Here is a 13559-nt window from a genome sequence, read left to right as displayed (position 1 = left end):
ACCACAAGTCTTATACCTTGTTCAGTGTGGTACAAAACTCTGCCTCCGAACTGAGCTGTGGTCTCTGCTGTGCTGGTGAAACCAGCATTCACAACGGAGTTCTGGGCTTAGACTGTGGAGAGGAAGTTTTAGCACTAAAAAATAAAATCATGAGTAACCACATTAAATTAAACTTTTATGCAACCCCTGTCCGTCCCAAGTGAAACACATCTATTTGGATATGGTGCTCTTACAGCTTTTGACCTAATGCTTTTATGCAGTAGGGGAGGTCGAAAGATGACACAAAGCCCACACACAGTAAAACACCTTTGCAGCAGGAAAATTAAACCCTCTACATCGTAAAAGCAAGCAGAAAGTCAGGTCATTGGGCTCAAGCAATTGATCAGGTAGAAAACCTGAGATATCGAGTGGTTTTCTTAGGAATGGTTGACTACTTACACAGATTGTGCAACCGCTCTGCCTCGGCTCTGCAAACACAGCCTGATGTCCAAACAGCAGTGTCTGTAACAGCCTGACTCTGTATTGATATCATTTGTGTGTGCTTTGTAAATAAACAAATAGTGACTCACAAGTGACAGGCTTGGAGAAACCCAGGGCAGGGGTTACAGCACAGGCTAAGTCCTCACCTTCTCATCTGTCCAGGCACACAGCACAGAATGGGCCTGGCTGCAGCAGGGCAACTCCACAGCACAGTAACCCTGGCTGCCAAGGCCAAGCCCTCGCCCCAACAGCTCAGTGACATTTGGCCTAACTGGCAATAGCAGCCTGGCCTGGCAGGATAGCCCCCAAAGGTGAACATTCCCACTGTATCCTCACCCAAAAGCACCTTGCCCCAGCACTGCGTGTGCCATGCACCCTCCAGATTGCTACATTGGATTAGCACTGGGCAAGTGAAAAAAAGTACAGAAGAGATAAATATAAATTAATGTTTAACCTTTTTCTGCCTTACACGACTGGCAAATAGCTGCAAGCAATCCAGAAATTATTTTCCACCCATTTAGTTTCTACTTGGTGAGCGATTTTGTTTCCTCTGCCATGCAAAGAGCTCCATCAACAGCAGACCTAAGGAAAACAGGTCCCTCATGGATTTAGTATTTGGATAATTGGTTTCTGGTTTGGTTTTTTCCTCACGGCTGCCACGGTTCAAGTCTGCTTACAGCCTGCCTGTTTCTTGGTCAGTGGATGGCAAGGTCTCTATCAAGTGGCTTTGTGGTTTCAGGGATCTCTTAGGAACATTTAAAAGCTTTACTGTTCTTTGAGCTTTTCACTGAACTGAAGCATGGCCACCACGTTCAAAGCTGCTGGCAGGCAGTCAGCACAACCCCAGCACAACCCCAGCACAACACTGTGCCCTCGCAGAGCTCAGCTTGAAACAAAGGGAAAAGGAAGCCAAGAGCAAATCATATCCTAGCCTGGCAAAAATCCTTTAAAACACAAGAGAATTGCAAAACCAAATCTGAAAAGGCACCGGATCAGAAGGTTGTTGTTCGTAGGCACATCTCCTCAATTCTTAGAGCTGTAGCCTGAACCTCCAAACCAAAGCACTTGGACAGCCATGATCTAGTGACTGGATCTTCAGCCCTGAACACCCAGAGCATCGGGAAGCTCTTCAGAGCAAGTCTCCTTCTCCTGTCACCAACAGTAGCCAGCCACAACTGCCTGGCATAAACCCTCCTGTCACAAGAGGAGAGTCAGTCCTTTATCCTTGTGGCCCGTCTCCGTGCAGGACTGCCTGGTACTGCTGGAGGAGCTGGCTATGAATGGATGGCTCGTTCATGCTGGGACACTGGGCTGTTTTCTTGTCCCCCACAGCACGATCTCACCCAGCAAAGGAGAGCTGTGACACCAGTTCCCTGCACAGTCCCACTCCACTGAGCTGAGCAACCAGAGATGTGAGAGGCTTACCTGGAGGCCGTGATCCTTAAGGCTTTGTCTGGTTGTAATTAAATCACCTCCTAGGGAGAATATCCTGCCTGCTTTACCCAGCAGTGTCTGGGCAAGGCTGTGCAGGGACAGAGACAGAGGCTGCAAGGACCTACTTTGCAGGCTGCAGAAAGAGCAGAGGCATGCTAAGAGCATTGCATTGAGGTTTCAGCAGTCTCAGCTTGCCTCCTTACCTCCCTCAACCTGCATCCAGAGGTGCACAATCATCTCCAAGTCCTCCCTCTGTTGCCCAGCAGGGCCCAGCTGTGCTCCTCACTCATTCCTGCCCTGGGCAGGCCTGGTCTGTGCTGGGGTCACTGCACCACCCCAGAGGTGGAGGCCAAGATCTGAGCATGCAGGAGGCCAAGATCTGAGGTTGGAGGCGTGCAGGAAAGAACAACCCCAGGTTGCAGAGAGCTCACTGCCACAAAAACAGCCAAGGTGGTTTATTTCTTCAGGCACCCTTTACTTTAACATTAATTCAAATTAGTAGTTGTTTCATCCACAGGACAACTGAAGCTTCCGAGACAAGTAACTGGTGGGACAGCTAATTGCTAGCAGCCCAACTAATTATCCAAGACTCGGGCTGGTGTTTGCTTCAAAGACCCTCCATGTTCCAGTACAGCTCACACACTGCCCACAAGTTTTACAACATCTGAGGCTACCGTAACTGTTAAACTGCTGTTCATGGTTTGGGCAAAAAACCTACATTGAACAATACCAAGACTTATCTTGATATTAGCAAAGCAAAGTTGAGCAAATGGGAGATGTGTTCTCGCAACAGAAAGCTATGCAGAGCCCCAGGCCAGGCAGAGTGCTGTCAAGGCCTCCATGTCAAGTCCACGGGCCACCTCACCTCATCTCTTATCCAGACCAACACCAGACACTTCCCAAAGAGGTGCAAGAACCACAGACTGCCTGCATACCTGGCCTCCAGCACCTCAGGACTGGTTTATGTCTGGACAGTAATACCCAAGTTTCCCTCACAAAAGCATCACTGTTGATTCCAGCACCAGGTTGCCTTGTTTTCCATTTAAGAATCTGAGCTGGATGCTCCATCTTGCTAAATTTATGGTCTCACCAACTTCTGAAGACAATGATTCACACACAAGTAAGCTCAGCTAACCAGTGGTTAAAAGGATTTTCTCACAGCCCAATCATCCTTTAGTTAAGCTCCACAATTTCATGGCAACAAGCCCCAGATAGGCTGGAGATGTTGGGAACAGGAGGTTCTTCCCAGTTACCACACAATACATATTTTTCCTGGGTGGCTATTTGTTGCTACCAATCGTGCTGAGAACAGCACTGTTCCCTGTGGCACAGTGAATTCAATTTATAATAAAACCAAAAAGAGAAAAAATAGGGCAGCTTTGACAAGATCTGCTTGACTCACCCCTGCTGCTGTGTTTAATATTGTTGTAGAATTGCTCCATGCAGGGAGCAATTTAGAAAAAGCTTGATGAGAAAAGGCTTGTGATGAGGGAAGCTCATCTGCTTTTCTTTAGAGCAGCTGCCTGCTCAGGACAGATGCACTTGTCACGTATGTGGAGATGGCTCATGCATACTAAAGGAGCAACTCATTCAATAACCACACATTTATGAGACATTTCTAATCAAATCCTTCCTCCAAGCACAGATAACAAGCCATCCTTAACACTCTCACCACAAGTACATGACAGCTCCAGCACTCTGCTGTCTTCAACACACAGCAGCCTCGTTGTGCAAGGACCCACCAAGCCAGTGTGACAATCCCAGCCTCAGGGCACCCATCCCCTGCCAACTCAGAAAATCCTGTGCTAGGAATGTACCCTAATCCTACATCCTGACTGAGACTTGCAAGCTGTGTGGAGTACACTGGCAGTGCCTCCAGCTAAGACACATGCCTGCTGCCTTAATGCTCTGCTCCATGTGAGTGCACAAAGCATGGGAGATGTCCTGTTACTGCAGGTGAAAAAACATCATTCTGTTCAAAATTTCATTGCTGTGATGCTTCCTGCATTGACTTCTCCAGACTACCACGGTGTGATGGGGCAGGGACTGCCTGCCCTTGGGTGAGACAATGGGAGAGCTGGGATCTGCGGAGAGCTCTTCAAATATTAAATAGAAACCACCAAGATCAAGACACTGAAGAGGAAGGACAGTCCAGTCACAGACAGATCTGCTTTATCAAGCCAGCACAGCATATGCTGGTATAAAGCAAGGAACGAAGGCTGCAGGAGGCTGTGTCTGAAACAGAGTGAGCAGCTCTGCAAGAACCTGTGATCTGGGAAAAAGTCAGTGCACCTTCAAGCACAAGAGGTGGTGCCAGGAGCCTCCTGTGCTGGAGAGGCTTCAAACGCTCAGCTTTTGGCTGGGTGAACGGGGAGGGAACCCAGCAAACAGCAAGGCAGGTGCAGGCAGTGCCATCTGCTCACTGCACAACCCACCTCCCCACACACCTTTCCATCACCAAAAATGCAGCATACTGAAATCTCATTGTACAAATACGAGTGTGTGTTGCTTCACCTTGATTATGAGTGAAGCCTTTGAGTAATTTTAGCTTCTCCTGTCAAACCCAGCTGTCTCAAAAACATGGTGTTTCTACATGTTTGAAGGGAAAGAGAAATTTCATAGTGAGCAGGGAGAGCGAGGAGCTACATTCCTGCTCCTGCAAGAAAAAGCTGCAGCTCTCACCTGCCTGCTGGCTGGCCAGCAAGAACACATACACTTTCCCAAGTGAGAATTAGCCAGGGCACAGGGTGTCTCCCACCAAGCTGATATTCAGTAGGTGATTTGGGAGAGAAGTGAGCATAGTGAGGGATACTAAGATTTACTGCATCAGAGGCAAGTACAATTGAAGTTGGACTTCACCAAACCTCTTGTGCACAAAGTAACTTGTCCCTTGCTTAGGTTACAGTCAGGAGTTTATGCTAAGGACTTTCTCTTTTCTCAGTGGGTATCACAAGGTGTCAGCTCTGCTACTAGCACAGCAGAGCAGCCCCAGGGTAATGGCACCAGCACAACACTAAGATGAATTTTGGTTGAGGTGTCAGTTGTCTCAGTTTTACTTTTGGCATCCAAAGGCATTTGCTTGTTCTGTGTCCCCCTTTCACCCTGGCAGGACAGCTGTGTCCCAGCAGGGACGACTCCTCCAGCAACACGGCACCAGTCTGTGCTGTGCAGACACATGACCAAGAAGACCAGCAGAAACTGCCTCCTCTTTACCAAAACCAAGCCCAAGGAAGCCAATAAAGGACAAACAACTCCCAAGCACTCAGGTCAAGTTCCTATTGCCTAACTTACTGCACTGTTCACCCATCACATGGCACACTGTGCTTGCTTTCAGGGTATCACACATCCCTACAGCCTCAGAGCTTTCCCCCTCCAACTGCTCTGCTCTGGAGGGGTGGAAGAACAGGCCATGCTGCCTGCCACCTCCCCCAGGAAAACTTTTCTTGCTTTTCTGGAAAGAACTGCTGTGTGGAGGATTCATGCTGGATTTCTCCTACTTTTGAAATTGTTTATCTTTTCCAGTTGATGCTGACCTACATAATAAGCAGGTCACTGGAACATGAGAGATGTTTTTTGAGGCAGAGGAGAAAAGCCAGGCTCCCCATCCAGGCGGGCTTCTGAGGACAAAGTGCTGCTTCCCCAGGGTCCCACTCCACAGCCTCCTTCGTGCTCCTCTGTCCAAAACCAGCAGGAGCTGCTGGGATCCCACTGGGGCTATGGACAGGCCCTGAGCAGAACATCAGGCTGGTTAAAGCTCCATGGGGGACTGAGGGGAGCCTCAGGAACACAGAGCTCCCTCACACGAGCAGCACAGAGGCTATGTGCAGTCCCTGTGCACGAGGCTGGGAGCTCGTGCAATGGCCTGGCTGTGTGGGACTCAGTCCTGTGGGCAAGGCAAGCTCCCACCAAACCAGCAGCAGCAGGAGGCAGAGAACAAGAAGATGCCTGTGGTGCAAACCCCTCCCCAGCAGGAGAGATTGGGTTGTAGCAGGTCTGCAGAGCACAGGAACACAGGGCTGAGACATTAACATCTGGAACAGTGCTCTACCTGAAAATGTGGCAGGTGAAAAGCAGGGTTAGAAGAGCTTGAACTCAGTTTATTTCTCAAGCTCTAGTCATCATTGCTTCTTCCTCATAAAGGGAGCATCCATAAGGGCTTGCCACAATAAAGCACAAGCTAGAAATGAGAAAGATTTGAGCCAAGAGAAGAGGCCCTGGAATAACCTTTCAGTATCCATATGGTTTATGGTATGGCAGCATGGAACTAGACTGTCTCAGGATGCTGTCTGCAGAACCATCCTCCCTCATCTTGCAGCCGATCTCTCCCCTGCTCCCAAACAGGGGACAGCCCTGTCTGTGTCAGCATATGCAATCCCCACACCAACTGAGGCACTGCGAGCGGGAAGCAGAGAGTTACCTACCCACGGGTAAAGCAGGGATCTATTAGAGAAATTAATGTAATGTGATCCTGCCTGGGGCTCAGAGTCAGTCCCAGAAGGATACACAGAGCGAGTAACCAGAGAAGGCAAGGGTAAGAAGCTCTCTCAAAGAGCCTGATGGCTCAGAGAGCTCCAGTGACAATAGTGCAAGTCTGGTAACTAGGTCACAGTTATGATCCTTAATTAATCCCGAAGATTCCCCATCTGCCATGAGGAACATGACAGATAAGGTGGCTCATTAAGCAAAAAAGCAGGCCAGGGGTTATGCCAGACCCAAGCCAAGCAGCAGCTGCTTTGCCCAGCCTGCTCCCTGCCAAGCTTTTAGCCAGCAGACAAACCAGGCTCCCCCCATCTCCCCTGAGGAAGTGACAGCAACCCAGAGCCTGTTCACAAGCCCCTGCCCAAACCACACTGACATAATCCATGACACAGGAGAGTGATGAGATTGAAAACAGACCAGGGCAGGCAGCCATGAGGCTCCATCAGAGGAGCTATACCAAATCCTGATGGACAGCTGAACCCTGGATCCCTGGGCTTCACCTGCAACCCTGCTCTTCTCCTCTGCATATTCCTGTGCTGGGTGGGGTGTGCTATCCCAAGTCACTTCTTCCCACAATTCCTCTGGGAGAAGCCAAGAGATACCAGCTGCTCTGCTTGGGCTGCCTCAGCTCGCACAGAGGCAGTCACAGGCCTGGGTGCTGCAGAGGGGCATCAAGGCCAGTGGAGAAAAGGGCCTGACACTGCAGCTGACACTAGGAGAGGTCACATGCTGGCAAAGCCAGGCTGTTCACTAGGCAGAAGGAGCTGGTCCTGACCATGACAGTGGAGAGCACATCTGCCAACAGGGAGCAGAGACTGACTGAGGGCAAGGCCATGGATGGCTAGCACTGGGGAGAGCAGTCTAGGTAAATGTCATCTGCCCTGGCCTCTACAGCTGGTTGTGTTTTGCCTCTACACGTGATCCATACGAATATCTTGAGCTGCTTAAATCCACTGGTGACAGGGAGATAAGATAATGCAGATTGAGTTTTCAAGCCCTGTTTCTTCTACCTGAGCAATTAAAAAGCAGCCACTGTCAGCAAAAACAGCAACACCAGAGCTTCTCAGCACAGAGCAGAAGCATTAAAAATAGTTGTTTCAGAGGAGAGATGAATAATGACAACTGTTGGGAGAGGGGGGTGGCTTAGTACTAAAGCCATGTCTCTGAGGACCCTTATTAAGGTGTCACTTGTGCTCACCACCACCCCCAAAGGCATTGTATTCCCCAACATGAACAACTGACAGCACGCCAGGGAACAGACACAATTAAACCAGGACAAGTAGAAAGGAGAAAAGCTGCCAAGTAAACATAAACCAGTATTTTTACCCAAGGAAACTTTGAAAAGCAGAGCAATCAAATTTACAGTATATGCACCATCACTGTAGACTTGCACTGTTCTCCCTCATCCAAGTGCAGCTGGGTGAGGGACTGCACTACAGTGAGATCATTCCATGCAAACTGGGTCACTGGCTATCAAACCCAAGAGACGGTGCCAGGACTTTGGGAAGGATGCACTGAAATCACTTCTTCTAATTAAAATATGAGCTTAGGAGGCATCTCTAGTTTATTTGCTCTTGTAATTAGAGCTTTAAATTTCAATTACTCGCTCAAAATCTCAGTGTTCTTCATGGTAAATAATCCTGACAGAGTTTTTACTGTGGAGGAGGCAGGCAGTTTTGGGAACGAAGCTGAAATAAACACAGGAAAGATTAGCACCTTTCCAAGAGAGAAGTACAGAGAGCACAGCTCTCAAAGAGCAATCCATGGCCTCAAAGGCTCACAGGTGAACTCACAGCTTGCCCCCATCACACCCCCAAAGAACAGCACAGCTGTTTGCTGTGCTAAGCAGCAGCCTCCCCTCTGCCTCTTCCAACCAAAGTGCAAAGCCAGGTGCTACACAAGCCCTGAAGATCCTTCTGGATTTCAGCACTAGAGAGCACAAAGATCCAGAAGGTTTGCACATCTTCACTCATTAGAACTGCTGGCTCCTGTTTTGTGGTTGAAATGGTGGCTGTCCCCTTCTCAGGCACCCCACCCTCCACTACAGTGGCTCATTCTTGCTGCAGGTTGGAGAGGATGAACATTTGCTCCATATCAGAGCCCGGCCAGTAAGTGTGCATGGCCCAGCATGGCATCTCTCCCCAAAATTACTCCTTGCAAGATATTGTTGCCTCACAAATTCAGCTTGAGGAAAAAAAAACCCAACATCACATCCACCTGGACACAGAGATTGCTCAGCACAATCCATCAGAGGCAGAATAACTAACCTTAAATAGTAAATGGGCAGTGGAAAAACATTGCAAAGCAACCCAACCACCCCTCTGCTTGTTAAACACTGCAATAATACATCATTATGTGCTGTATTTGCAGACTTTGAAGTGACAAAGAATTACAAGGAAGTATAAAACTGCCATCAGGGCTTTTGGAGAAACAGTTCAGCCACTGCCAGCAAGAGCCTTGTGCAGTGGAGCTAATTTGAAAGTTTTCTGGTGCTACTGAGGGCTGGAGAACCACCCGTTATCCTTTGCCCGAGTTCCCTCTCCACACAGAGCCACCACACCTCACTCTCACAGGCTCAGGATTTCCTCCCCAAGTGATCAATCATCCTTACCAGTGCCTAGAGAGGGTGTCTCACAACAGGTCACCTGGAGTAACATCGATTTTTATTTTGCATTAATTAATGCATGGTTAAATTTCACAGTGAAAACACAATGCGTCTTTTTGAGAACATGGATTCTGAATTGCCTTTTCAAGTTAAACTTTGAAGCAGAGACTTTTCAAGACTAGAGGTCTTAAAAAAAAAGATGAGTACAAAACTAAATCATCAGAACTACACCCCAGTTTTCCTAAAAGCTTGTGGGATGCCTGCAGGAATTTCTGGATTGCAAGTCTGAAGAGAATAGATTATCTAACGTATATAAAAGCTCCATAAGATTATCAGAGCTCTCTATAAAACCACAGCACACGGGCCAATCACTTGATCCATCCCTAGTGCTAAGCCAGCAATCATCCTGCACTCTCCTTTGCTTTGCTCTTACAGTCAGTGTGACATGAGAAACCAGGCACAGAAGTGAATGACTTAACCTTGGGTTTGTATTTTTGCCATTTCAATCTTAATGTCTCAGCTGATCCCTCTCAACCTTTTTGTTGTGTAATGTTTGCACTTCCATCTCTTTCTAGGACATTCTCTAGAATCAGTTTGCATCTTCTGTGCCCAGAGCTGGGACAAGATGCATTTCCAAGAGAGAGCACATGCCTAACCCCCAATTAAGCAGTGAGATTCCTGAAAAGAAGACCTTAAAAGCTCTGAGTTCTTTACCACATCTCCTGCAGGCACAAGAGCAACACATTTCCCCACCATTACCACCACCCCAAGCCAACACAACACAACCAGGTTTGCTCAGCACACCAAGCCAGAGACAGCTCACTCCTTTGAGTCCTCTAGTCCAATAGATCTCAGCTAGAATGATGCTCAAAGCAGCTGCAAAACCATCAGGTCTAATAAACCAATGCAGACAAGGCTGCCGGCAGGGTCACAGTACCCCAAGAAACCTCCCAGTCCAGCTGTCCTGGCATCCTCACTGCTCCTGGTACTGCCTGTGCTGCTTGGCAGGCAGAGCAGGCTGGAAGCCTTGGAAGTGGAGTCCAGAGCTTTGCATGACTGAAGCTGTTTGTAAGACAGGGCACACAGAGCACTTGGCGGCTTTTGGGAGAGTTCAGTACAAAAGCAAACAAGGAATGGAAGCCTTGTACACTGCAATAATCTCAATACGTCACAGAGTTTCTCTGATCTGCAGCTTTCAAGTTCAGATCTGGAGATACAGTGTGCTAATTTCCTCCCTTAATATTTCAGCACAAGGCCCCTTCTTCCCTGTAGCTGACACTCTTCTCATTTTAATAACTTATCACCACCCTCTATCTGTAATCTTCAGTGCATAAGGAGGAATAGCATGTCTTGCATCCCACAGGTTAAGCAACAAGAGCTATTGCAAAACAGCACAGCAAACACCATGGGCAGAATGCCCACTGGGAGGTGGAAGCATTTGGAGCTGGACCCTAAGAAGGCTGTAAGCTCATTCTTCCACCTTTCTGGTGTATACACAGGCTGTGGTGTTCTTCTCACAGGAGAGTTTGGCTCTGTGAGGTTTTATACCCCCTGTTACCACACACTTTCATGCTATTTTCATGTCTGGAAAACTTCTACTTAAATGTGAGGCATCCTTCTGCTCTACTCCTTGGCCACTTCACCCCAATCCTCTGGATTATGTCTTGCACGGAGCTGATTCTGACTGTACAACTATAGCATCCAATATTAACTATGACAACTAATTCTAAATCGATAACATTTCCCTGGCCATTGATAGAAACAATGAAAGATCAAAACTGCTTTACACTTCACTCTGTTACTGCTTGCTTTCTCCAAGAGAGTTCTTAAAACTGTCTCACAACCAGCAATATGTAATGCTATGAAATGACTGGATAAGGAGTAAAGCCACCCAGCTAGCAGAGTTCTGTTGCCTCACTGGGTTCTCATTCATGGGATAACACCTACACAGAAACGCCCAGCTTGGCTCTAGTCAGGAGCGGGATTTTCCCCCGCCTTCTCACGTCATCAGCAGGTATTTCATTCTGAAATGCTTCTCCTTACTTCACTGGATTTCACTCACCTTTGCAGAAGAAATTATATTACCAGATGTGTAAAAGAATTACAAGCCTTTGCTGAGACAAAACACAACAACAAGCCTTACTAGTAGGTATACTGTGACTATTAGGACTTCACTGGATGCCTTTACCCCCATTCCCAGGCTCAAAAGGCAATCTTACTTGTATTGCTCCACCAGGGAACAGAAAGGCAGCATGTAAAGGCTGCAGGAAGTAGTACTGATTAAAAACTGTCCAGTCAGGGAATCTTAATTTTGATAAAAAAAGGACATCAATTTATACAAAGGATTTCACTTCCTGTATCAATCTGAGTCTGTGGTGACTGGAAAGAAGTGAGGGCAGTTTTATTATGCTACTGCCTTCTCAGGTGTCCATGGCAGGCCCATGGGACAGGCAGACAAGTCAGAGATGATTTTTGGTCATGATTTAACACCAGTAGGTACGAAATCCCCACACAGCCCATACTCAGTCCCCCCTTTCTTTCAGATGGGGGAGGTAATCAGAAGGGTGAAAGTATAAAAACTTGTGGGTTGAGATAAAGTCAGTTTAATAACTGAACAAGAAGACAAAAGTGACAGAGAGAAAACAAGTGATGCAAAAGAAAACAATTGCTTACCACCAACTGACTGATGTCCTGCTAGTCCCTGAGCTGTGACAGCCCCAGCCAACCTCTACCCTCAGTGTTTAACTGCTGATTTTGGTGTCATATGGTGTGGAATATCCCTCTGCTCAGTTGAGGTTGTCCCTCCCAACTTCTTGTGTGCCCCCAGCCTACTTGCTGGCAGGGCAGTGTGAGAAACAGAAAAGCCCTTGACGCTGCACAAGCACGGCTCAGCAATGACTGAAATGTCCCTCTGTTATCATTGCTGTTTTCATCAGAAATCCAAAGCCCAGATTATACAAGCTGCTATGAAGAACACTAACTCTATCCCTGCCAACACCAGCATATTTTTGGAGGACAAGAGGGAGAGAAGAAGGTCTGCTGCTTGCTTTCTAGCAATCTTCTTGACAGAAAACTCCTAACACTGACACTGCTTTAAGGAAGAGAGCCCATAGGCTCCAACACAGCATTTTTCTCTGCTATGGGTTGATTTCTTGTTTTCAAGGACTCAGACAATCCCCCTTCTGCTTTGACTTCCACCTGCCTGCCAATGCCCACAGTAGCATAGGTGCCCACAGAGCAACACTAGGGGCTCTCACTAGAGATACCTGGTATAGCAAAGATGCTTTACTACATAAGCAAGACTTGAGTGTGTTTCTGGGCCTAAAGCATTTAAATTTGAAGAAGAGATACACACTTCTCTCCTCTGACAGCTGTCCTTCCTATATAGAGAGGAGCAGACTATCTATTTAAATACTTTCTGAAGTCCCCATTCTATTTCTATAAAGAGCTCTGACTAAAAATCCAAGTCCTTTCCCCACCCTCTCATACCTTCAATATGGAAGCACTTGAATTCACATTATCTAAGGTATTTCTGCTCTCTGTTGAGTAGACTTCAACCTCCTAAACTGGATATAGAAGGTGCTGTCTCTGACTATGTATCTAATGAGGAGAAGTGAGGGCTGAGATACACAAGAAAAATGACTGGCTGAATAACTTGAATAACCATAACTAAAAGTATACTGGTTGGGGTCTACTGGTTCTTTCTAAGAGAAGGAGGAAAACTGTGTGAGAGAGGAGGAAATGAGGGTGTGGAGGCAAGCCGTGGCAAGTGCAGCAAAGCGCACAGTAGCTGGAAGGATTAGTGTATCATTTCCTGCTATGTGCTGCACAAAGCAAGACAAACTCAACAATGAAAGATGAAAAAAAAATTATTATGTGATTTTCCACATCTGAAGCAACTGGAGAGATGCCAGGGAGATATTCTGTATTTAGGATAAGCCACTGCTGGACGTGTTAATCAGCTGGGCTGTGGACTGCAGCAGCAGCGTGGGGTGGTGCCCTTCAGTGGGACAGCGAGGTACCTTGTACGAGGGTGGCAACAGCTTCCACTGCCCGGACTGAGCCTGACTCACCCCCCTGTGATGGGACTTTGCCAGGAAACCAAACTCCTCCTCAGCAGTGGGCAGCTCCTGGGGCCTGGCAGACAGGAAAAGTGTCCTGACTCAACAGCCTTGTGAGGGCCCACCAGCAGTCCATGAATTTAAGGGGATCCATTACAGTAGGGAACAAAACAACTCACACTCGTTTGTATGAGATGGGTACGGATCTTGCCTGGCCTGCGTCAGTGAGACAGGGGTGCTGCTCAGCCACTCTGCAACACGAGCCTCAGCTTCCAGCAGCTCCTCCAGCTTGCTCAAAGTCTCTGCTGCTTAGAGGGTCCTAGAAAGGAATGAGATTTCCTCTTCTGCCATGCAAAGAAGACACTGGCTCCAAATCAGGAAACGTGTTAAAGAAATTCACCATCGGAAGAACTGTCACTATGCAGCTGCTAGAACAAGCCTCCAATTTTGCCTTAAAAGGTAAATAAACTAAATCCTCTCCAAGAACTGCTGGTCTCAGG

General features: G+C 47.6%; 1 protein-coding gene across 1 annotated transcript in view; it reads right to left on the bottom strand.

Moving 5' to 3' along the window:
* The window catches only part of POC1A (POC1 centriolar protein A), a 96657-nt gene extending 83098 nt beyond the window's left edge, over window positions 1-13559 (bottom strand). Inside the window, exon 1 of the mRNA XM_038149224.1 lies at window positions 13021-13559. The gene's annotated coding sequence lies outside the window, so the exon portion shown is untranslated. The remainder of the gene's footprint in view (window positions 1-13020) is intronic.

This window comes from Motacilla alba, chromosome 12 (assembly GCF_015832195.1).
Source record: "Motacilla alba alba isolate MOTALB_02 chromosome 12, Motacilla_alba_V1.0_pri, whole genome shotgun sequence".
NCBI lineage: Eukaryota > Metazoa > Chordata > Aves > Passeriformes > Motacillidae > Motacilla > Motacilla alba.
The sequence above is the reverse complement of the archived record's forward strand: the minus strand, read 5'-3'. Positions and strand labels throughout refer to the sequence as shown.